This window comes from Pinus tabuliformis, chromosome 6, assembly GCF_031772625.1.
Source record: "Pinus tabuliformis cultivar Carrire ecotype Pingquan chromosome 6, CPIR1, whole genome shotgun sequence".
NCBI classification, from domain to species: Eukaryota; Viridiplantae; Streptophyta; class Pinopsida; order Pinales; family Pinaceae; genus Pinus; species Pinus tabuliformis.
In genome coordinates this window covers 304,944,449-304,971,290 of record NC_142292.1, presented here as the reverse complement: position 1 = coordinate 304,971,290, position 26,842 = coordinate 304,944,449, and the positions used below count along the sequence as shown (strand labels likewise).

The window sequence follows — 26,842 nt, the reverse complement described above, 5'->3', positions numbered from 1 at the left end:
GACCTTGACGAATTGTCCCATAACACAAATAAGTTCATATCTCCATGAATACTTATCAGAATCGGATGATCTTTAGATCAATCCTACACCTCTCAATGAGAGGGATCCAAGAAAAATATCAGCTACCATTAATAAGATGACCGACATGGAGTTTGGCCCCAGTTTTCAATTTTAACACCTCCTCCCCTCTTAGAACATGAGTGATCCACCTAACATACATGGATAAAGGTTGAGTGTGATTCCTCACCATTCCCTAAATGTGCATTAAATATTCCAACCAATTCTTGAAATCATTTATTCCTCCCGAACTTCGCAAAAGACATAATATAAGAAGATTAGCGTTCAAAAGAATTAACTATTAATATATAATTGAAAACAAATAGACATGGGTGGAAAGGAACACTTTTTTTTATAGTTATGAAATTGAGAAACTTAAGTTATGTGCTTAGATGTCCATTTATCAACTTCCCTTTTCAACCTATGAATGGTTGTATTTGAGCATTTCTTAAGTTTGGCTTAAGAAAATGAAATATTGGTCAAGCATTCAAAAATATAGAGTAATTTACTCCAAGTCATCCTTATTTTTAACTAATATAACATGTTCCATAAGCTCTACTTAAACCTTCAATTTTAATCCATTGACCATTAGAACTCAATCCAATAATAAAATATATCTAAGCATTCCATGGTATTCACTATTAATTCTTATATAGGAATAATACACAAAGAGTTGTCACCAAAATGTTTTTCACATGATAGAATGTATCTAGTTTAAGGAAATAGATCCTTTTAATAAAACTTTATGTGCTGAGGGAAGGTTGTCTCTGCCTTCCATAAGATTGTCCTCCATTTACTACAACATGTATATATATCTGACATGTCATACATCAGACTGAAGATGTCAATGTCATGTGTTCATTAGATAACATACAACACAGTCATACTAAAGATAGTTGCCCACATAAACTACCCATCTAGAACTCAGAATAAGGTTTTGATCTTGCACTCCTAGACTAGGCCTACTGCCTAGCAAACTCGGGCTAGAGATCAGACTTCTACAATGCACTACTTCTTCTTTATGACAGTGAATTCCTAGTCCTTAACTCATGCCTTGTAATCATTTTATTTAACACGTTGTCACCTACAACACATATATTTCCATGCTGTCACCGACATCATACATAGGCCTTGTGTTGTTGAATAGGGTTGCGTATTGTAGATAGAACAACGGCTAGGTATCCTTTATTGGACTATGGATTAGGGCCTTTACTTGTTGCTCGTTAGGCCTCCTTAGACTGCGGCTAGGGAACCTTTAAGATTGTGGATATATCTCCTTCTTAACGCTGCTAGAGCTCTCCTTTAACTGCGGCCAAATCTCTCCCTTGCCTGCAGCTAAGACTCTTCCTTATTGTGGCTAAGGTAAGGCAAGATCTACCTCCCATTAGGACTGTGTATAGGGCAGCATTAGCCCTTCCTTGATAGCTGATTAGGGCACACTTGAACAACAACTTGAGCTCCTAGATTGGACTGCATCTAGGGCATCTTATCTCCATTAAGTCAACATATAGAACCCTTTTTCACTGCGTAGAAGTATCTCCTCCTAGGACTGCGTAGAGCCTTCTTTGATTAACTGCGTTAGGGATTCTTCATTAGGGCAGCGTAGAGCCTTTCTACATTAGGACAACGTTATCCCTTAGGATCTCTCCTCTTACCAAAACCCAAAGACAAGTAGAGAGGAAGAGATCCCAAGTGAATGTGTCCAAATGACTTTCAAGGCACCTATATTTATACTAAAATGTTGATCCGAGTTGACTCACCTCCCGAATTTAACCAAGATCTTTTGCTTTCGTGATGTGATTAGAATTGCAAATAAAATAGCATAAAGGAACATAAATGCCTAATGTAAAGAAGAAGGAACATGACAATAATCAGCAACATAAATAACAAGACGTTGATAACGGAGTTCATCTAGGAGGGACTACGTCTCCGAGCCCCGGTGTCAAGATGGTGTAGTCTGCTACATTAAGTGTTGTCAATAGTGATGATGTACATAGGTGGTGACGTCGTTATCATACAAGGAAAATGCCTTCACGTAGGAGTGGCTCCAAGAGATGTTCCACTACAGGAACTCTCAATCAAAAAAGGACTCCTATCAGTATGACATGAAACTCATGCATGATGATAATGAGCATCCCGCCGACATGGCATAAAAGGGATCTCAATGCAAACATACATAGCGACACATGAGTATCCCATCAACATAAAAAAAAATGGATCTCAAACCAAACATGACGAATCATGACAACAAGTACATCCCACAGATGATTCTGCATCACATCAAGCAAGAATCATGAAACAAGTAAGAAAACAAGATCCCACATCAAACATCAAAACAGGGATCTATGCAACACAATGCATCTCATAGCAAAAAGAAGTACATGAACACACTGCATATACCTCACATCTTGAGGCCATCTGAAGAAGAGGATGTCAAACTGCTGAAGCTGGATGTACCATCAATCTCGTGGTGTCGAATCTCATGGAAATGACTGCTCGCACATTGAATGCTAACACTTGCATTCCACTTTGAAAAGTGGTCGAAAAATGAAATGATCAAATGGAAAATCTGAATGCGCCATCATATTTGTGGTGTCGAATAGTACAAAATTGACTATCAAATTCTGAATTCTAAGAACGTGTAAATCTGGGGCTTAAGGAATCTTTTAGATTCCCCCTTAGATTCCTCAAAGATTCCCTCCTCTGGGTCCTCTGAAAATTTGCTGCTCAGATCAGGAAACTAACTGCGCCATCGAGTTCATGTCACTGAGAGGTGTAAGATCGACATAAAATTTGTCCAATTTGGACACTGCAAAAATTTCACCCTCTTGAGAATTTTGCCCAATCATGGTTCCACCTGCAATAAATTAATTAAAAATTGTCTCGATTTCCGTGTTGCGCCTTGGCCTCTGTGCACTGAGGAAATGAGGGTTTATATACTAAAACTTGTGGGTGAATATTACAAGGAGGTGGTTGGGTGAATTGGTATAAAGCTTGAGTTATAAGGAGGAGGTTGGGTGGTCAAAACCTGAGCCCTCCATATTAAAAACACATTTTTGTTTTAAAAACTGCATTTAACACCTTTTTTGGGGTCAGATCCGCATTGGGCGGCCCGCCCTTTAACCTCCGCGATGCTTTGAAGTATGGTGCGTTGTTGGGTTGGTTGCATTAAAGTTTTGGTGGCGCGTGGTTGTTGGTACATATCATATGGGGTCCCCCGGTGGGTGCCGACCCACATGGGTCGGACATGTTCAATCCCTACCAGCCTCACCTTTAACGTATGGTGTATAGTGTGGTGGAAATGGGGTGTGATCCGGGTCCACCAGAGGTGGCCCACCCACCCCTTTAACATAGTTTAATGTTGTGGTTTGGTCGAAGGGTTCGGCGGGGTAATGGCCGCTGACCCAATTTTAATATTAAATTTTGTTGGAGGGTGCAGTTGGACCGGCGGGGGTCATGGCCTGTCAGTCCTTTTAATATGATTTTTTTGTTATATAGTTTGGGGGTGGTGGCCCGCCACCTCATTTATATTTTTTTTTCAATTTTTCTTTATAAAACATATTTTTCAAATTTGTCTAATATAAGGGATATTAGACAAATTAACGATCCAACAAATTCGCCCGCTTTCGGGAGCTAGGTTTCATGCCCCGGGGTCGGTCAAATTGTAGGACACTTAAACCTAGCCCATAGTCCAACTTTGACCAAAAGTTTGACTGGCTCATTCTCCCTCATACGAGCTCGGATTGATGAACCTTTCACACCGTTGCAATCAAGACAACAAAATCTACGCTATGGTCTTGGTTTGAAAGCATTCTGGTCACTTTTATTTTCGAGCTTCCATAAGCCCTCTTTGTCTTGTGTGTATCCCTGGAGCCACCTGGAACAAACGTTGAGCACATGTGGGGTTTATTTGGTTGTTGGCCGACCTTGACGAATTGTCCCATAACACAAATAAGTTCATATCTCCATGAATACTTATCGGAATTGGATGATCTTTAGATCAATCCTACACCTCTCGATGAGAGGGATCCAAGAAAAATATCAGCTGCCATTAATAAGATGACCCACATGGAGTTTGGCCCTAGTTGCCAATTTTAACACCTCCTCCCCTCTTAGAACATGAGTGATCCACCTAACATACAAGGATAAAGGCTGAGCATGATTCCTCGCCATTCCCTAAATGTGCATTAAATATTCCAACCAATTCTTGAAATCATTTATTCCTCCAGAACTTCTCAAAAGACATAATATAAAAAAATGAGCATTTAAAAGCATTAATTATTAATATATAATTGAAAACTAATAGACATGGGTGGAAAGGAACACTTTTTTTTTATAACTATGAAATTGGGAAACTTAAATTATATACTTAAATGTCCATTTATCAACTTCCATTTTCAACCTATGAATGGTTATATTTGAGCGTTTCTTACGTTTGTCTTAAGAAAATGAAAGATTAGTCAAGCATTCAAAAATATAGAGTAATTAACTCCAAATCATCCTTAATTTTAAGTAATGTTCCATAAACTCTGCCTAAACCTTCAATTTTAATCCATTGACCATTAAAACTCAATCCAATAATAAAATATATCTAAACATTCCATAGTATTCACTATTGATTCTTATATAGGAATAATACAAAAAGAGTCGTCACCAAAATGTTTTTCACATACTAGAATGTATCTAGTTTAAGGAAATAGATCCTTTTAATAAAACTTTATGTGCTATTAGATAACCAAGGCCTTATTCTACCTAACATATAATGTTGGTTTGTTGGTACTAAATAGTAACCTTACAAATTGAATAAAAAAAAATGGATCCACCTCCTTTGATTTACATTTTATTATATTATTATGAAAAAAACAGCAACTTAATTTTAATATATAAAAAATTGGATCAGTTTTTATGCATTATCGTTATATTGAAGATAAAAAGATGTATTTAAGCTTATTAAAAAAAAATTAAAAAATAAAAAATAATATATAATATAATAATAAACTTATATGGCAGGTATCACTTGGCAAATTGTAACAAATAAATTTTATAAAATCGTTGATTCAAATTTAGACTTACCTAGATTCATGTACAATTATTGGTACGAACCTATTTCCTTCCTTGTGTTTCAAATGATAATAATATCATTAAAAATAATTCATTTGGTTGTAGAAAATAAAATATTATAAAGATATACAAGGATACCATGATCCAAAATATCTAAATAATGGTAAATCATAATTTTTTTATCGAAGTTACTAGTCAACTCCAAAAGCCAGAGTCTTTAAGCAAAAAGCAGGATGTAACAAAATACAGAGCTCAAGTAGCGATGGCAGTGAGGATTTATGATCGTCAGAAAAATAAGACAGCACTGTGTCTTGGCTTAATATTTCCATTGCATGCTCGCAGCACTACGACCAGTGCTGTGAAAATTCAAGGCAATAACGATAGTGGTTCTCTGAAGACGCTATGTGAGCAAGGCCGACTGAAGGAGGCGTTGCAGCTATTATACTTGAATGAGCAGGACGTCGACTCTTCTGCATATGTTTCTCTCTTACAGGGCTGCATTAAGAAGAAGGCTTTGTCAGAGGGAAAACTAGTCCATGCCCACATGGCCGAGAGGGGATTTCTAGGCGACAAATTGTTGCCGAACAAGCTTGCGAATATGTATGCCAAATGTGGAAGTGTGGAGGACGCTCGCAGAATTTTCGACCAAATGCTGAAACGAAATGTGTTCTCATGGAATGTGATGATTTCAGCTTACGCCAAGCATGGCCCTGCGGAGGAAGCATTGGCACTCTTTCGCCAAATGAAACACATGGGTTTTCAACCAGATCCATTTATCTTCGCCAGCGTTCTCCCAGCATGCGCCCACTTGGCAGCTCTGGATCATGGGAAGGAGATCCATGAAGAAATTAAGAAGAAGGGTTTTCAGTCCGATACCTTTGTGGCCAACGGCCTCGTGGATATGTATGCGAAATGTGGGAGGATAGAGGATGCACGCAATGTGTTTGATAAAATGCGTAAACGAGATTTGGTCTCCTGGAATGCCATGATATCGGCTTATGCTCAGAGTGGGGATGTTGATGAGTCCATGAGGCTCTTTCAGGAAATGCCCAAGAAGGACGTGGTGTCATGGACAGCCATGATTGCAGGATATTCCCAGAATGGTCATTTCGAGGAAGCACTGGAGATTTATCGGCAAATGCAGGTTGCGGGCGTGAAGCCTAATTTGAAAACATTTGCTAGTGTTATTGCAACTTGTGCTAATTTGGGGGCATTGGATTATGGTTTAGAGGTTCATTATGAAATACTTAGAATAGGGGTTCAATGTGACGTGTTTGTTGAGAGTGCCCTTGTAGACATGTATGCCAAGTGTGGCAGTTTGGAGAAGGCGCGCGAAGTGTTTGACAACATGCATAAGAGAAATGCCATTTCCTGGACAGCAATGCTTGCAGGATATGCGCAGAATGGGTGTGTTGATGAGGCGTTAAAGCTCTTTCAGAAGATGCCTCAGCGAGACGTGGTCTCGTGGACGGCTATGATTTCAGGATTTGCCCAGAATGGGTTTCTTGATCAGGCCTTGAAGCTATTTCAGGAAATGCCGAAAAGGAATTCCGTCTCTTGGACTGCGATGATTGCAGGATATGTGCAAAATGGACAGAGCGACGAGGCCCTTAAGATTTTCCAACAAATGCAACAGTCAGATATAAAACCAGACTCAAATACCTATGCTACGGTGCTCCCGGCCTTTGCAAACTTGGCAGCTCTGGAGCAGGGTATGGAGATCCATGAAGAAATAATAAAGAATGGACTTCAGTCAGATGTCTTTGTGGCAAATGCCCTGGTTGACATGTATGCTAAATGTGGGAGCATAGAGAATGCTTGTAACGTTTTTGATAAAATCCATCCAAAAAGTGTGATTTCATGGAATACAATGATTGCAGCGTATTCTATGCACGGCGCTGGCAAGGAGGCTCTCAAACTGTTTGAACAGATGCAACTCTGTAATGCAAAACCAAACCACGTTACTTTACTATCTGTTTTGTCTGCCTGTTGCCATTCAGGCCTTGTGGTTGAAGGCTGGCAATTCTTTCATTGCATGAGTCAAAGCTACCAAATCACACCTTCAATGGAGCATTATAGCTGCATGGTTGATCTTCTTGGCCGGGCTGGGCGCCTTAACGAGGCACTCAGCTTCATTGTCAAAATGCCAATAAAACCTGGTGCTATTGTGTGGGGTTGTTTGCTCGGTGCTTGTAGAATCCATAACAATATTGAGCTCGCAGAACATGTGGCAGAACAGCTTTTCGAGTTGGATCCTAGCAATGCTGCACCTTATGTGCTGCTGTCAAACATCTACGCGGCAATGGGCAAATGGGTTGAAAGGGAAAAGCTATGGAAAATGATGAACGACCGTAATGTTCATAAAAAGCCTGGATGCAGCTGGATTGAGGTCAATAAGCAAGTAAATGCTTTTCGCTCTGGAGACAAATCACACCCACAAACACAAGAAATTTATGCAGAGTTGGAGAAATTGTCTAGGCAGATGATAATGGTAGGTTATGTGGCCAATACAAAATTTGTGTTGAACGATGTGGATGATGAGCAGAAAGAACAAATTCTTGGGCACCACAGTGAGAAGCTGGCAATTGCATTTGGGCTCATCAACACATCAACGGGGACAACTATTAGGGTGATCAAGAATCTTAGGGTGTGTGGTGACTGCCATACTGCTATCAAATTCATCTCCAAACTTGTTGCCCGAGAAATGATTGTTAGGGATACTAACCGTTTTCATCATTTCAAGGATGGATGGTGTTCTTGTAGGGATTATTGGTGATGCTAGGTGAAACAAGTACTAACAAATTTAAATCATCAACTTCGTATTAGTAGCTCGTTGTCATGCATCATAGTACGTTTTCTTGGTTGTTCTCCAACTCTCATACAAAGCGCTCAACTCTATACTCATGAGACTTAGGGACAAGTACTACTATATATTTTATTTCTTGAGTCACTCTCACATTCTTTTGAACTATTACTCACCCCTTCACTTACATGTTCCATAGTCGGTGTTACCTCTCAATTTGTACTTGATGATAAAAGTCCTAATCCACAACATACAAACCAAGAGAGAACTATTAACACAATAACTAGTATCATCTAAGTAACCTATTCTCTTCTTAGGCTGACTCTTCTTCAACTTAAGGGGGCATTCCTAGTAGGCTTACTAATGTTAAGCAATGAGGCACATGGTGATATGGAAGTAGCTTTAGTAAAACAATATTTTTTGGGTTTTTAAAGGGTTTGAGTGATGGAAGGAAATAGAAATTAGTGCCAATTCAACAAGGGCAAGGAGGTGTTGACTTATTTTCTTATGTGTTAGTAATAGAAACTAGGTTAAAAGACTCATTAACCTCCACTCTAAGTATGTTAGTATTAGTGCAGAAGCTCTACAAGGAAGTGGTTCAAAGGATCGACTTTCAACCAAACAACTAAACTCTATCCTTGAAATTGAAGTTAAATGAGCTTGAAGGCTATAAAAAACAAACTATTACACATCAAAGATTAAACTAACAAGGCGAAAAGTGCTACCACACACAAAACTCCTTCAAAGTGGTAGATTTTACCCTTTACTGGATCAAGTTGCTAATATTGCCTATGCGGAAGAGACTACACCACTTCAAACTTTAAGCATCAAAATAGTTATGCACTCAACAAAGAAAGAACCCGTGTACACCACATATGCTCCAAGAAAGATGTGCCCATTAAGCTCCAAGGAGGGAAGCTCCAAAATTCCAACCATACAAAAATGAGAGAGAGAGTAAACCTTTATATAGGTTTGAACTCAACTCTTCTCAATAATGAAATAATTTTTTTACTAGATCCACTAATCTCTCCAAGAATACATTAAAGTAATTTTGTTAAATTGGAAACTAGGGCCAAACTCCACATGGATCATCTTATTTATGACAGTTGATATTTTTTTTGGATTCCTCTCTCCAAAAAGTGTAGAATTGATCTAAAGATCATCCGATTCCGACATGTACAAATGAAGTTATGAATTTATTTTGATTACGGACAAATTGTCAAGGTCAGCGAGCAAACTTATGTAGGCTCAGAAGCCCAACAGTCATGTAATTCATCATCAACGTTTGCTATAAATACATGATGCCTTAGCCTCATTTGGCCATACTCATCCTCACACATCTCTCTCTCTCCTCATTGATTGGGTATGGATTTCTGGGCCTCTCTCTCCACACATTCGAAATTTCAGGAGAGAAATTTCAAGAGACCGAATTTTTGGACAGTTTGACCAAGCGTTGACCAGCATGTGTTGACCTACTTTGAATGCATTTTTGTGAGGGCTATCTCTGTTTGGGTAGGCCGCATTTTTGGGCACAGAAATCAAGGCTAAACGTTGATTGTTGACTAGCGTTGACTGCAGCTAGGGCTGACCGCGGGTGGGCTATTTGACCAGACTTTGACTGGGCTGAATTTGACTGTTTTGAGCATTGTTTTATCTCGTTGTTTGGAGGCTGAAGTTGACTGAAGTTGACTGATTTGTTGAGGGTCAAATCTTCCATGTTGACCAATGTTGACTTTTCTGGTTAGGGCTCTTTTGTTGCTGTTATAAATTATCAAATTCGTAAATTGTACTATCTCTCTCTGCTGAACTATTGAAGACTAAAAGAAGATTTGATTAAGGGTTTCCCCACATCAGGGTTTGTCCTTGGCTGGTGCCACATCTCATGTCATCTTTTCTTGGCTTGTCTTCTACTGTTTATGTTTATGTTCTATTTTCATTTTCCTATCATGTTGATGTGATTGCTAATCTGGATATTGATATTGGGCTAATTAAGAAAGTGAAGTAAAATTGCTCTAAAGCATAGAACATACCATTGTTGCCTAAAATTAACATGGTATTGGAGTTGAGGTAAAAACAAAGCCCAAGCAAGAGTGAAAGAGTAATCACCAAAGATAGTTGGATAAAGACAAAAGGTTCAATGGGTTCTTTATCCTACTTCCCCACTGAAGACAATCTCCATGATAAATTTGACTATCATGGATGGAAGATGTATCTTGATTTGACCTTGGAAGAAAAAGAAGTGATGGACTATGTGCAGGGTAAAATCCTTGAACCTCCTTCAAATGCATCGGTTGTTGTGAAGACCAAGTACAATAGGGCTGAAGTCAAAGCAAAGAAGATTATCATGGATTCCATTGACAAACATCTGGTGGCTTACATATCCGAATTGAAGACCTCCAAGGAGATCAACGACAGGGTGGTCGACATGTTCAAGGTTAGTAATTCTAATCAAATTCTATTTCTGAAGAATAAGTTGAAGGATATTTAGAAGGACAAGGATGACGATATTCAATCCTATTTCTTGGGGATTACTTAGATCAAGAATGATCTACTCTCAATTGGAGAAGTCATTCATGACAGAGAACTTACTCTCACCACCCTTGGAGGATTCCCACCTGAGTGGTATGTATTTAGAACCACCGTCCTCAACAATGATCGAATTCCAGAGTTTGAAGAATTGATGTTGAGATGCATTCAAGAAGAAACAAGAATGGTGGAGCAAGAAATGCTTTCTAATAGAAACAACCCCACTGCATTCTCCGCTCACCAAAAGGAGAAATAATGTAGGGTCTAAAGGTCATTTCCATGGAAAGCTTGGATCTAAGGGAGGGAGGAAGGGCAGGTGCTTTATTTGCAATAAGTTTGGCCACTATGCAAGGAAGTGTCCAAATAGAAGGAGTATCAAGTTGGAGGAAGTCCATTGGGAGCCATGTTTTGCGACACATCTCTACAATCTGTACTATGGCACTAGAGGTTTGCTCATGTTCATTATAAGGCCCTACTCGATGTGAGACAGATGGTGACAGGTATGACCGAGTTCAAAATAAAGCATGAAGGTGTATGTCCGAGATGTGTCAAAGGAAAACTTACAAGGGGACCATTCCCTTCAAGTAATAGCAGAACCACAAACATATTGCAATTGATCCACTCCGACATATCTAGTATGATGCCCGTAAACTCTTTGGGAGGATACTTATATTATCTCACCTTTACGGATGATTATTTTCGCAAGACCTGGATCTACTTCTTGAAGAAGAAGGATGAAGTGTTCACCTGGTTTCGACACTTCAAAGCCTTTATCAAAAACTAATCCGAGAAGAAAATCAAGATATTGAGGACTGATAATGGGACCGAGTACGAATCCAATGAATTTTAAGATTATTGCAGAGAAGCTAGCATTAAGAGGGAGACTACAATGTCATACACTCCCGAGAAGAATGGTGTGGCTGAAAGGAAGAATTGCTCTATTGTAGAAGTTGTTCATGCCATGCTTCATGATCAAGGGCTTCTGTAGTTTCTATGGGCTGAAGCAGCGAATACCGTCGTGTATGTTCAAAATCGATGCCCTCATCAAGCATTGGACTCCAAGACTCCCGAAGAAATGTTCGCTGGTAAGAAACCTGATGTCTCTCATTTTAGAATTTTTGGAAGTCCCGTATATTTTCATGCCCCGAAAGAGAAAAGAAGCAAATTGGGTGCATTTGGGAAGAAAGGAATCTTTATGGGCTATAATAAAAATTCTAAGGAATATAGAATTTATGTGGCTGGTCAAAAGGAAGTTGAGATAAGTCATGATGTCACCTTTGACGAAGATATGGCCCTTAGGAAAATCAACAACCTTCCTATCCTAAGGAAGGACAAAGAAGTTGACACCGAAAATCAGGATGCAAAAAAAGACGAAACGATGCCTGATGTTGATGAACCTATGGATCTTATTGATCCTCCTCCACATGGGCCCTCCTCCTCCAAAAGGAGACCCTCATGGCTTAGGGAGACTCTCGAAGATGCCGAGAGACACCTTACACCAAGGGGGACTTTCCGTGAAAGCAAGAAGTCGAACAGGTATCAAGGATAATTGACCGCCATGAGCACTATCATTCAAAATGAGCCTTTATCATTCGAAGAAGTTGTGAAGCATCAAGTATGGAAGGATGCTATGAATGAAGAATACGAGTCAATTATGAAGAATGATGTCTGGGATGTAGTCCCTAAACCCTAGGACAAATCGGTTGTCACCTCTAAGTGACTGTAAAAAATCAAGCATGACGCTGATAGAAGTGCAGAAAAGTTCAAGGCTTGCTTTGTTGCTCGAGGCTTCTCTCAAAAGGAAGGTGTAGATTACAATGAGATATTTGCACCTGTTGCCCGATACACCACCATCCACTCAATCATAGCCCTTGTTGTCTCGCAAGGATGGAACCTACATCAAATGGATGTCAAGACCTCTTTCTTGCATGGTTCAATCAAAGAGGAAGTCTATGTGGAACAACCCGAGGGGTTTGAGGTTCATGATCGGGAATCTCATGTAGGCAGGTTGAATAAATCTCTGTATGGATTGAAGCAAGCACTTCGGGCTTGGTATGAGAGTATTGATAGCTATCTAATGACGCTGGGATTCGCTAGAAGTAAAGTCGATCCTAACCTTTAAGGTTGAAAATGATAAACCTCTCATTTTGGTACTTTATGTGGACGACCTCTTTTTAATAGGTGCAAAGCCTCTCATTCACAAATGTAAAAGGGAGTTGGCTTCTGAATTTGAGGTGAAGAACCTAAGAATGACGCACTATTTCCTAGGGTTGGAGGTCTGGCAAAAGTCAGGTGAAATTTTCCTCTCTCAAGGAAAATATGTTGTGAAGATATTGGAAAGATTTGGGATGGTGGACTGCAAGCCTGTGACTACTCCGATGGAACTTAACTTTAAGAAGTTATGTGGTAGTATTGTTGGACCTGAATTGGGAAATGCTTCTAAGTATCATCAACCCATAGGAGCACTGATGTTCTTGGTGAACCCCTGTCCGAACATATGTTTTGCAGTTAACAAATTGAGCCAATATATGGTTGATCCTCATCATATACATTGGATTGGTGCTAAGAATCTTTTGAGATACTTTCGGGGCACAATCACTCATGGACTGAGATACACTGTTGGAGATGTGAGGTTGCATGGTTATTCTGATGTTGATTGGGCTGGCTATGTGGTGGATCGCAAGAGCACTTCTGAATGTTGTTTTTCTTTGGGTTCTGCTTCGATATCCTGGATGAGCAGGAAGCAAAGATTGGTTGCCTTGAGCACCACCGAGGTCGAATACATAGCTGCAAGTATGGCCTCCTGTGAAGCTGTTTGGTTGAGGAAGCTCTTTAGTGAGCTGTTTGGACATGTGTTGGATACCACTGTGATCCTCTACGACAACCCAAGAAAGATTTGATTATTAGAGAATCCCATGTTTCATGATCGCTCCAAGCATATAGATATCAGGTACCACTTTATCCGGGATATGGTACAACGAGGAGTAATAAGGCTCCATCACATTGGGACCAATGAGCAGGTCGTCGATATTCTCAGAAAGCCCCTTGGGAAGGTCAAGTTCTTGGCCTTCCGAGAACGACCTAGAGTCGTGGAGAGACCCTCTTATGAGGGTCCTGTATGAGATAGACATTGAGCTCTGGGAGCTCCGAGGGGCTTGGGGTACTTCTTGGAGTGATGAACAACCATAGGGTGAGTGGTTCAACCTTCCCCTAGTGGTTTTCTGTGTATAGGGTGAGTGGTTCAGCCTTCCCCTGCGATACCCCTTGGCGACATGTAGGCAGGATGAGTGGTTCATCCTTCTCCCGCTGAGACATCCTACCCATGCAGTCTGGGACTCATGGGAAGTACCTCTCATCTGGCCAATGGGTAGGGAAATGAGGATAGGGACCATAGTACTACCGATGGACACATCATGTACTATCGTACTCCCTATGCTAGGATGACCAATATTAATCTGGGATCAATTAGAACTAACTTCGAGTTAGTAAGAGTGGTATGAGACACTCTCTCTTTTGATTGGAATTGACTTCGAGTCAGTAAGAGTGGTATGAGACACTCTCCTTTGATTGGGACTGACTTCGAATCAATAGAGAATGGTATGATACATTCTCGACCACTTCTCCTTCATAGTTTAGCAGAGCAGTGTAGAGCAGTGCATTGATGACAAAGATAGTACAGATTGGTAGATATATTAGCAGATGGATTTCTCCCTAGTTGAGAGGGAGTGTTAAAATTGGCAACTAGGGCCAAACTCCACATGGGTCATCTTATTTATGACAACTGATATTTTTCTTGGATTCTTCTCTCCAAGAGGTGTAGGATTGATCTAAACATCATCCGATTCCGACATGTACAAATGAAGTTATGAATTTATTTTGATTATGGACAAATTGTTAAGGTCAACCAACAAACTTATGTAGGCTCAAAAGCCCAACAGTCATATCTATCCATCCTCAACGTTTGCTATAAATACATGATGCCTTAGCCTCATTTGGACACACTCATCCTCACAAATCTCTCTCTCCTCATTGATTGGGTATGGATTTATGGGCCTCTCTCTCTCCACACATCCGAAATTTCAAGAGACCGAAATTTCAGGGGACCGAAATTTTAGGAGGCTGAAATTTCAGGAGACCGAATTTCTGGGCAGTTTGACCAAGCGTTGACCAGCATGCGTTGATCTCCTTTGACTGTGTTTTTGTGAGGGCTATCTCTGTTTGGGCAGGATGCATTTCTAGGCACAAAAATCGAGGCTAAACGTTGATTGTTGACTAGCGTTGACTGCATCTAGGGTTGACCACAGGTGGGTTGTTTGACCAGACTTTGATTGGGCTGAATTTGACTATTTTAAGGGTTGCTTTATCTTGATGTTTGGAGGCTGAAGTTAACTGAGGTCAACCGATTTTCTGAGGGTCAAATCTGCCCTGTTGACCAACGTTGACTTTTCTGGTAAGGGCTCTTTTGTTGTTGTTATAAATTATCAGATTTGTAAATTGTACTATCTCTCTACTGAACTATTGAAGACTAAAAGAAGATTTGATCAAGGGTTTCCCCATATTGGGGTTTGTCCCTGGCTAGTGCCACATCTTGTGGTCTCTTGTCTTGGCTTGTCTTCTACTATTTATGTTTATGTTCTATCTGCATTTTACTATCATGTTGATGTGATTGCTAATCTGGATATTGATATTGAGCTAGTTAAGAAATTAAAGTAAAATTGCTCTAAAGCATAGAACATACCATTGTTGCCTAAAATTAACAATTTCTTCAACAACTTCATTACTAAAAGTAGCAATGGTTTTTTGAGATCCACTTTCTTCTCCAAGAAGAATCAATAAGATATGCTAGGAAAACAGTACAATAATGCTTTCATGTAACTAACTGCATGAGATGAGTCAATGATGGTAAATAAAGGATTTGGTTATGCAACAACTTCTATAAAGTTATCCAAGTTGAAAAGTTCCATCAATAGTGCATAACAATGTGTGTCATGTGGCCTTAAGAGCTAGGGCACTTTCCACCATGAGTATACACCAATAATGATCTTGCCAAATAACCAAAGCACTCAAGCAAAAATTGTGGGCGCTTCTCTGAATAGGTGGTCAAAATGCAGCAAAATTTTTTAGTAGTAGATTTTGAAAACATCATAATTGCATCAATTCCTATGAGAATTCTATTACGACCACATTTTGTAAATCCCGTGACCACTCTACATCTATAATTTTGGCACTTTGTCAAAAGATAATTGCTCCTGAAGATAGGTTGCCCTTAAAATATGTAATGAAACTTTAGATCTAGGGTTTGGAACCTCCTAGATCTCCTCCAATGTGGGTCATGTAGCTCTTCAAGGTGATATGTCCTCTCAATCATGAATAAATGTGTAATAAAACTCCTCCATTGTGGACATCTCCTCAAAATAATGTAGGCATGTGTTCTAAGCAAGATCCTCAAGATGGACATCTCCTCAAAGTAGGGCATGAACCATGTCAACATTCCGAAGATATCAAGTGTGAAATCCCCAAGAGATATCCTATCAATAAGGCATGGAAGAGTGTGTTATATGGCATTTTACCCATATGGAGAAATTTGTTCTCTTCATTTGATAGCCTATTAATTTTCGTCAAGAATTTTTCTATGTTGCAACTATTGCTTCAACAATTTCCAATAGCATCCAAATTACAAATTCCACTTCTTCAATTAACTAATAACAATAGAGAAATAGTATATAGAATGATTTTACAAAGTGCACTATAAAGGACAACCAAGAGACAAGATACACAATGTTTGTTCAGTGACTAAGGAAAAACCCCACAAGGGAGAAAACCCTTTGCAATTCTTCTTTTATTAAATGTCTTCAAATGTTCAGCAGAGAGAGTACATTATCCAAGAGTCAAAGTCAAGCTTTGGCTAGCCAATATCCAAAACCAATATCTAATATTCAATCAAGTCAATATGCTAAGCAATTATCCAAATCAAAGACAAGAGAGAGAGACTCAAAAAAAGTCAACTTTGTTGCAACTATAAATTTGTCCAAGTCAACGATACTAATGTGCCCTAACCAGTCCTTCAGTCAACGGTCAAACAACCCCTCAATACTTTGGTCAACAACAATCAAATTCAACCTCAATTGTTGGTCAAAGTCCGCTCAAAATAGTCATAAAAAATGGGTTAGTCAAACTCGGTTATATGAGAGGATTTTTGTGGTCAATGACTACGATTTATCTCTGCAGTCAGCCCAAGTCAAAGTGCCCAAATCTCCTTAGTTTTTGTGCCAATAGACTAGGCCTACCAAAACAGAAGTATCCCCAAGAGATTGAACTCCAAAACAACTCCAAAACAAGTGGTTAATGTTGGTTAAAGTGCTGCAAAACTCAGATTTTCAGTCACCTGAAACTCATCCTTCTTTCTAGCCCACACGTGTGAAGAGATCATGCAATTTTCGTACAAACCATTGAGATGAAGAGAGATAATAAGTGTGTTGATGTGTGTCCAAATGAACTTGAGGTGACCTTGATTTATAGGCGTTGGAGGAGGGCTAATTAGCCTCTCTAGGCCGACTTGATCAAATGACACTTTGTGGGCTTCACTTCAAAAGTACACTTTCCCTTGTCCAAATCAAGTGCTTCAAAAGTCAAATTTGGTCCTCTCAGAAAGAGGAATTTAGTCCAATAGTTGGAGTTGTCACTGAGCTACCAAATTAACAAAACCAACCAACCAACAACCCCATGAGTGTTAACACGTAACACTTTGTCAATATTCTCCACTTGGTACTTCGGCCATATCTATCTCCCATCTAGGATTTCTTCTTGAAGGAAGGTGGGTCATATGTCCGTAGGTACTCTAACCATTCTTGCAATCATGTGCTTTCATTCAATGTTATGGGCATATTGATACAAATCATGGGGAAAACTGGATGATTGACTAATCTTGATTATATTCTTGATCCCACAGTGTGGAGATTAGTCTTTGACTCTAGTCTAGTGGGACCTCCTCTAAGGCCTTTAGATATAGGAAGGGCACTACTAGGGAGGCACTGCTTGATATAATGTGTCCAACGTAGTCCATAATTACTATTTTCCATCTCTCCCAATTACCCATTTCCATTATTTGGGTTAGTAGTCATTGGTCATTGGGATTGGCATATTTCATCCACTTCCTTGAGTTGGGGCTCGGAAACTTAGTCCTAGAGGTTGGTGTAACTGAAAGAAAGTTAAAAACATATAAAGCCACAAAGAAAGAAAATGTAAAATGCAATGGTTGGGACATTAATTATCACATGAGAAAAATCCTAACATGAAGCTCTACCCCTCATTAGCTATCACCTAGTTCCTCAAGCATTTAATGCTTTATCTAAAGAAAGGAAATCTTGAAATTTCCAACCTTGGCGAGTGAGAAATTCACTACATCTTCAAAGGGTATTGAAAAAATATAAAAGCAAACTTGGGCTCCTAAGTTATGCACCAAATAAAGACAAATCATTAAAATAAAAGGTGCACTAGAGGGGTGGAGAAAGAAGGCCAAGGAAAGGGGTAACTCATGCCACCATGATTTCCCCTTCCTTACATAAACACTAAGGATGTTGGACCCCCATTAGCTGGTCTCATGATTGTGGCACCTTCCTTGAAGTCATTCTCTCTCCATGACCACCATTATCACACACACATGGATTGATGGGCTAACCTGGGACATGTCACTTCCCTTGGGAGTTGGAAACACCTAATAGGGTTGTTGACCTAATCATCCATAACATAAGTGAGGTAACGTGTTTACAGGTGTTGATCTACTTATACTTTTGAAGATGAATTATGTGTGAAGTATTCCTATGCCCCTAGCATTAGATACGATCTACTATGATGCTTTAATGATTTTCATCCCTAATGGTGGTTTATCTCACTTGATCTTGAGAGGCATGTGTTATGTGGTGTTCTCATAGAAGTAGAGATCCCTTAAGGGATGGGTTTGAACCTCTTCAACACCACTCCAAATGATGTTTTGCCCCAATCTAAGAGCAGAGATAACTTGGATTCTTTAGTGTTGCCCCTCCAGAGATGAGCGTTGGGCTTTGAGATGATTCCTCGTGGTACTACATCCCCTTAGGTATCCCCAGATGTTGAAACATTGAGCCATAGAGCTTGGGCATTTGGGCTAGTTGATGATGAGCCTACACAAACCCAGTCGACCACCAAGTTGGCCTTGACCCTACTTGATGGACGTTTTTTGTTCCAAAGCCCAAATGAGGATGTTTTGACTTGGGAGGGCTTGCACTTTCTCCTTGGAGCCCAACACTTGCCTTGTATGATGCTACATCACCCCAACAAGCCCTAGAAGGGTGATGCATGAATTTTTATGGGTGACATCATGGTTGAGGTGGCACTTTTTAGAGATGTACCCATGCATTTTGACGATTTCTTAGAGTGAGGAACACTCATGGACCTATTCATCACTTGCTTAATGGATCTTGATCATTTCTAGAGGATGACGTCATGGTGGAGGCATTTATTTCCCACACATGTGGGCTATTTTTGGCATTTTGTTATGTTTTTGAGCTATTTTAAGGTCAACTTGTGGCCTTTTGAGCTTGTTGAATGCTCAAGTGAACTTTTAGGGGTTTTGCTTGTAAAATTATGAAATGAGACATGGTTGTCCTCATATAAATAGAGTGAAGTCTCATTTCATTATCATCTTTATTCACTCATCACACTTCCCCCTCTTTAGAAGTGCACATTAGCTCCTTGTATACTCTATTTTGAGGAAATGTATTTCTATGGTGTGAATTTCTCTTAGATGTGGGATTTTTCTTAAAGTTGGTTTCTTGGGATTGATTGAAGAGATTCTTGTGAAAATTTTGTAAATTTGTTTCATATCTTCTATATTTTGCATGTTATATTGTTGAAAGTAGGGTTTCTACATGTGCTATGATTAAAATTTCTTAATTTATCTAGAAATTTTGTTGCATTATGGTTTGCAAAATTGTTTTCCTTGAATATTTCAAGAGAACTCCGAGTTGTGCATCTCTTAAATTTAAAATCTCCTTAAAAAGGAAGTCGCTAGGGTTTGTAAGTAGATGTCCTTGCCATCTCACCCTCTTCAACAAGGCCTTCCTCATTGAATTTTCTCTATGTGACTCCATTGCCCAATTAGATCAAAGCATTAATCTAGGTTGTGATGATCAAACCCTATACTTCTATTATTTTATCTTTTCTCTCTACAATTCTAGAAATCTAGGTTTAGGGTTAGGATTTCTATGAAATATTGCCCCTTTTTTTTACCTGATGTGTCATTTCTCTCTAAGTAAGAATTGTATTAAACAATTATCTAAAAGCAAATCTAGCATTTAAAACCCTATTTCTAGGGCTGACATGATCACTTAATTGTTGTTTTATGCATTTTTCTGCCATAAAAACTTCATTGAAAATCCTAGACTCTTCATATCTAATTAAAAATCTTAATCCTTTATTAATTTGTCATTGTAAGACTATTTCTTCTAGCTTTTATATGACATCGCATGACCAATTATTGAAAAATTGCAAAACCCTAACTTATAACAGCTAATTTACTTAATCAATCTAAGGATAGAGTGCTTAAACTTTGGTGACGATTACATCAACCCTCTAGGCCCTACCAGTACTTTATCCCAATCATCAGACCTTAATCATCACCTTGAACCTTGCTTATTGGATATTCTTTAGGTGATCCCTAAGGAAGCCTTGCTTGTTGTTTAATACCACTAAATAACTAGAGAAATATTGTTGAGGTGACACAAGTAGATGATCTCGTGTTGCCCTGAGGTGTGGATTTTCCTATTGGGGCTTTGCACTAGGCCTATTAGATTTTGTGGCAACGTTTTTGGCTTCATTGCCACGGATTTGAGTCCACTTCCTTGTGCTCCGAAGTTTATGCTTCAAGATTTGTTGATGAAAACATCCCAAAGCCTAAGTTAGAATTTCTCATCGATTGACTCCATTGAAAGAATGAATCCTTAGTTCTTCTTTGATCTTCAAAGATTGAATCCTTATAGGGTGAAGCAAGCATCTTTCAAGGCATTTAAGTTCACCTTGGTGACTCCACAATTAATTGTTATGAAAAATTCAAGACAATGGCTCCTTAGGATTTGCATGAAATGTGTTAATATTTCAGAGTTCTATGCTTAACACAATCACTTGTTCCAATTACTCTCCAATTAGCAATCAATTTATCCAATACAATTCGATTTTCCAGCACCAATAAGCAATTGTAGATAGAATAGTAAACCAATGCACAATAAAGATGTTAAATTGGCAACTAGGGCCAAACTTCCTGTGGGTCATCTTATTCATGGCTAATAATATTTTTATTAGATTCCTCTCGTCGAGAGTTGTAGGATTGATCTAAATATCATCCAATTCCGATAAGTATTTATGGAGATATGAATTTATTTTGATTGTGGAATGATTATCAAGCTGAACTACCACTCATGTAGGCTCAGAAGCCCAACAGTCACATCTATTCAAACATCAACGTCGTGTATAAATATAGGAGGAATTTTCCTCATTTTCACTCACTCATCTCATCACATCTCTCTCTCTCTATTGTGCAGAAAATAGTCTCTTCTCTACTGCGCAGAAAAGGGTCTCTCTCTCACACATGTGGAAGGAAGCTGCTAAACCTAAAGTTGCAACTGCAAATCCAAAGTTTGACCAGCGTTGACCATTAGATCTCCTCCTCAGAACTGCATTGTAGGTCCATCTGGATCTCCTCTAAAGGCCGCATTTTTTGGTGGTGGAATCAAGCCAATCCGACGGTCAGTTTGTGAGATATCGACTACCCTAATTTTGATGATGAAGCCGCTAATGTTGATGCTGCTGACCTAGGGTTTGCTATTGTTGATATAAATCAGATTTATTGTAATATTTGTCTCTTTTGAATTATTGAAGATAAAAGAAGATTTGATCAAAGGGTTTCCCCACACATTGTGGGGTTTGTCCCTGGTAGCTGCCACATCTTGTGTCTCTTGTCTTGGCTTGTTTTCTGTCGATCGTTTAATGTTCTATCTACACTTTACTTTATGTACAAGTGATTGCTAATCTCTGAAATATAATAATAAAAAGAAGTAAATTGTTATAGGCATAGAAAATACCATAATTCAACATGGTATCGGAGCAGAGGTGAAGACAAAGCTCGAGCAAGAGCAAGAGCAATCATCGAAGAGAAGCTTGGAAAGGCTATCCTAAAAGAACTATGGGGTCCTCAACACTCTTTCCTGCCGAAGACAAGCTTCGTGAGAAAGCTGACTATCACGGATGGAAGATGTCTATCGATATAACCCTAGAAGATCAAGGAGTGTTGGACCATGTAAGAGGCAATATTATTGAGCCTCCATCAAATGCATCCACTGCTGCCTGGAACAAATGGAAAAATTGAGAAGTCAAAACAAAGAAGATCATCCGGGACTCTATCGACAAGCACTTGGTGGCCTACATCTCTGAACTGGACACCTCCAAAGAAATCTACGATAGATACGTGAGTTTATTTAAATTTAATGATGCAAATCAAGTTTTGTTTCTTAGAAATAAGCTAAGGGAAACCAAGAAGGGTAAAGATGAGAGTATGCAAGCATACTTCTTAAGAATCACCGAGATCAAGAATGATCTCCTATCTATTGGGGAGACTATTACTGACAGAGAAATGGCACTCACGACTCTTGGAGGATTACCATCCGAATGGTACGTGTTCAGGACTACTCTTCTGAACAATAATATAATTCCTGGTTTCGAGGAATTAATGGCTAGATGCATTCAAGAAGAAACAAGGGTAGAAGAGCAAGAAATGCCCTTGCCTAAAGGTCCTCCTGCTGCCTTTTCTTCTCATGCTAAGAAAATAAATAATTCTGGGTCTAAATCGAAAAAAAATGATGGACCTAAGGGTGGAAGAAAAGGACGATGTTACATTTGCAATAAAGTAGGTTACTATGCAAGGGAATGCCCTGATAGAAAGGACTCTCACTGAGACGATGATTAAAATCGCTCCCACGACAATCAAAGAAATGGAAAATCTAATAGCAGAGGTAAAAGGAGTGTTGGAAATCAAGGAAGAGGACAACCATTCAAGAAGGCTAGAAATTCCAGATATGAATCTGACGAGTTTCATAACTTTTGTAAAGAGGTTGGGATCAAGAGGGAGACTACTACACCATGTACCCCTGAACAGAATGGTGTGGCGGAAAGGAAAAGCCATACGATTATGGAAGCTGTTCGGGCCATGCTACATGATCAAAGACTTCTCAAGTTCCTATGGGTTGAAGCTGCAAACACCGTCGTATATGTACAAAATCGATGCCCTCATCAAGCATTGGGTTCCAAGACTCCTGAAGAAATGTTCACCGGTAAGAAACCTGATGTTTCTCATTTTAGAATTTTTGGAAGCCCTGCTTATTTTCATGTGCTGAGAGAGAAAAGAAATAAATTAGGTGCATCTGGAAAGAAAGGAATTTTCGTGGGCTATGGTGAAAATACTAAAGGCTATAGAATCTATGTAGCCAGTCAAAGGGAAGTCGTGATTAGTCATGATGTCACTTTTGACAAGATATGGCTCTCAGCAAAGTGGACAATCTTCCGACTTTGAGGAGCTCTGAAGAAACAGACACCAGGGAACTGAAAGAAAAGGATGGTGAATCAATGCCTAATGTGGAAGAACCCATGGATCCGATTGATCCTCCTCCACATGAGCCTTCCTCTTCCAGGAAAAGGCCTTCATGGCTTAGGGGGCTACTTGATGATGCTGAAGGACATGCTGCACCTCGAGGAACCTTCCGTGAAAGTAAGAAACCTAACAGGTATCAGGGATACCTGACCATCATGAGCACGATTATACAAAATGAGCCTTCATCATTCTCAGATGTCGTCAAGCATCAAGTATGGAATGATGCTATGATCGAAGAATATGAGTCTATTATGAAGAATGATGTCTGGGAAGTAGTTCCCAGACCCCAGGACAAGACAGTTGTCACGTCAAAATGGCTTTACAAGATAAAGCATGCAACAGATGGAAGTACGGAAAAGTATAAGGCTCGTTTTGTTGCTTGTGGTTTCTCCCAGAAGGAAGGTATAGACTATGATGAGATATTTGCACCTATTTCCAGATATACGACCATCCACTCGATCATAGCCCTTGTGGCTTCACAAGGATGGAACCTACATCAGATGGATGTCAAGATCGCGTTCTTGCATGGTTCGATAAAAAAAAAAGAGGTCTACGTGGAGCAACCCGAAGGATTTGAGATTTATGATCGAAAATCTCACGTATGCAAGTTGAAGAAGGCTCTCTATGGGCTAAAGCAAGCACCCTGAGCATGGTGTGAGAGGATCGATAGCTACTTGATGAAGCTAGGATTCACTAGGAGTGAAGCTGATCCTAACCTTTACTTTAAGGTTGAAGATGACAAACCTCTCATACTGGTGAAGTATGTGGATGACCTCTTTCTAACAGGTGCAGACCCTCTCATTCACAAATGTAAGAGGGAGATGGCTTCTGAATTTGAAATGAAGGACCTAGGACCGATGCACTATTTCCTAGGACTTGAAGTGTGGCAGAAGCCAGGGGAAATTTTCCTATCTCAAGGAAAATATGTGGTGAAAATATTGGAAAGATTCAGTATGGTGGACTGCAAGCCTGTAACTACCCCGATGGAGCTTGACTTCAAGAAGTTAAGCGGTAGTGCTGCTGGACCTGTTTTACGAAATGCTACCAAGTATCGGCAACTCGTCGGAGCATTAATGTTCTTAGTGAACTCCCGTCCAGATATATGCTTCGCAGTCAACAGGTTGAGTCAACATATGGTTGAACCTCACCATATACATTGGATTGGTGCGAAGAATCTATTAAGATATCTTCAAGGCACAATCACTTATGGGTTAAGATACACTGCCAGAGATGTGAGACTACTTTGATACACAGATGCTGATTAGGCAAGCAATGTGGAGGACCGTAAGAGTACTTTTGGGTGTTGTTTCTCCTTGGGATCTGCTACGATATCCTGGATGATCAAGAAGCAAAAGTCGGTGGCCTTGAGCACCACCGAAGCAGAGTATATTGCTGCTAGCATGGCCTCCTGTGAGGCAGTCTGGTTGAGAAAGCTCTTCAATGAGCTGTTTGGATTTACATTGGATACCACCGTGATCCTATGTGACAACCAGAGTGGGATTCGTTTGTCAGAGAATCCCAAATTTCATGATTGCTCCAAGCGTATCGATATCAGGTACCATTATATTCGAGATATGGTACAGCAGGGAGCTATAAGGCTCCAACATATCGGTACAGATGAACAAGTCGCCGACATTCTGACAAAGCCCCTTGGGAAAGTAAAATTCCTGACTTTCCGAGAACAACTTGGAGTTGTTCAAAGACCCTCCGATGAGGGTCCTGTATGATGCATTGAGCTCTGGGAGCTCCGGGGGGGTGCGGGGTACTTCTTGGAGCAACATATGACCACATGATGATTCACTATCCCCTGGTGGTATACATGTACACCCTGTGGCGACTACGTAGCAGGATTGATGTGTTCTCCTGTGAGGCCTGGATTGATGTGTTCTCCATGGCAATTGTAGCAGGATTGGTGTGTTCTCCTGTGAGGCCTGGATTGATGTGTTCTCCATGGCGATTATAGCAGGATTGATGTGTTCTCCTGTGAGGCCTGGATTGATGTGTTCTCCATGGCGATTGTAGCAGGATTTATGTGTTCTCTTGTGAGGCCTAGATTGATGTGTTCTCCATGGCGATTGTAGCAGGATTGATATGTTCTCCTGTGAGGACAGGATTAATTAGTTCTCCTGTCGAGGCATCCTACCAATGCAGTCTCGGACTCATGGGAAGTACCTCTTATCTGATCAATGAACAAGGAAATGAAGTAAGGTACCATAGTAGTACTGATGGACGCATCGTTGTATCTATCGTACTTCCTATGCTAGGATGACCTCCATTGATCTGGGATCAATGATACTAGTCTGGGACCAGTGGTAGGAGTGGTACATTCTATGACACTGACTTCGGGTCGGTTGAGACTGGTCTGGGACCAGTGGTACGCACTCTGAGACTGAATTTGAGTCAATGGAGGATGTTACTGGTCTGGGACCAGTGGTAGGAGTTGTACATACTATGAAACTGACTTCGGGTCGGTTGAGACTGGTCTGAGACCAGTGGTACATACTCTGAGGCTGACTTTAAGTCGGTATGATACATCCTCAATCATTTCTTCTTCTTCATAATTTGGACAAAAGCAGAGCAGAACAAAACAAAGCAGAACAAAGCAAAGTAGTACAGATCAGTACAGGGCAGAACAAGACAATGCAGAACAAGAAGAATAGAGCAAAGCAAGGCAAGGGTCAGGCTATACAGGGCAGTGCATTTGATGGAGGAATGGTAGCAACCGACAGACAGATTGTAGATGAAGTTCTCTGACTCCCTAGTTGAAAGGGAGTGTTAAATTGGCAACTAGGGCCAAACTTCATGTGGGTCATCTTATTCATGGCTAATAATATTTTTATTAGATTCCTCTCGTCGATAGGTGTAGGATTGATCTAAAGATCATCCGATTTCGATAAGTATTTATGGAGATATGAATTTATTTTGATTATGAAATTATTATCAAGCCGACCTACAACTCATGTAGGCTCAGAAGCCCAACAGTCGCATCTATTCAAACATAAACGGTGTGTATAAATACAGGAGGACTTTTCCTCATTTGCACTCACTCATCTCATCACATCTCTCTCTCTCTACTGCGCAGAAAAGAGTCTCTTCTCTACTGCACAAAAAAAGGGTCTCTCTCTCACACATGTGGAAGGAAGTTGCTGAACCTGAAGTTGCAACTACAGATCCAAAGTTTTACGAGCGTTGACCATCAGATCTCCTCCTCAGAACTGCGTTGTAGGTCCATCTGGATATCCTCTGAAGACCGCATTTTTTGGTGGTGGAATCAAGCCGATCCGACAGTCGGCTTGTGAGATATCGACTGTCCTAGTTTTGATGATGAGGCCGCTAATGTTGATGCTGTTGATCTAGGGTTTGCTACTGTTGATATAAATCAGATTTATTGTACTATTTCTCTATTGAATTATTGAAGATAAAATAAGATTTGATCAAAGGGTTTCCCCACACATTGTGGGTTTTTTCCCTGGCTAGCCGCCACATCTTGTGTCTCTTGTCTTGGCTTGTTTTCTGTTGAACGTTTAATGTTCTATCTGCACTTTACTTTATATACATGTGATTGCTAATCTGTGAAATATAATAAGAAAAAGAAGTAAACTGTTATAAGCATAGAACATACCATAATTCAACAAAATATAACCAAGAACAATAGAGACAATATTTGGTAAAAGACTAGAGAAAAACCCCACAAGGGGGAAAACCCTTTCAAAATTCTT

General features: G+C 39.8%; 1 pseudogene; it reads left to right on the top strand.

Annotated features, from left to right (window-relative positions):
• The first annotated feature begins 5,301 nt into the window (after positions 1 to 5,301).
• LOC149258536 (pentatricopeptide repeat-containing protein At2g22070 pseudogene) lies at positions 5,302 to 8,020 on the top strand (annotated as a pseudogene).
• Positions 8,021 to 26,842: the final 18,822 nt, after the last annotated feature.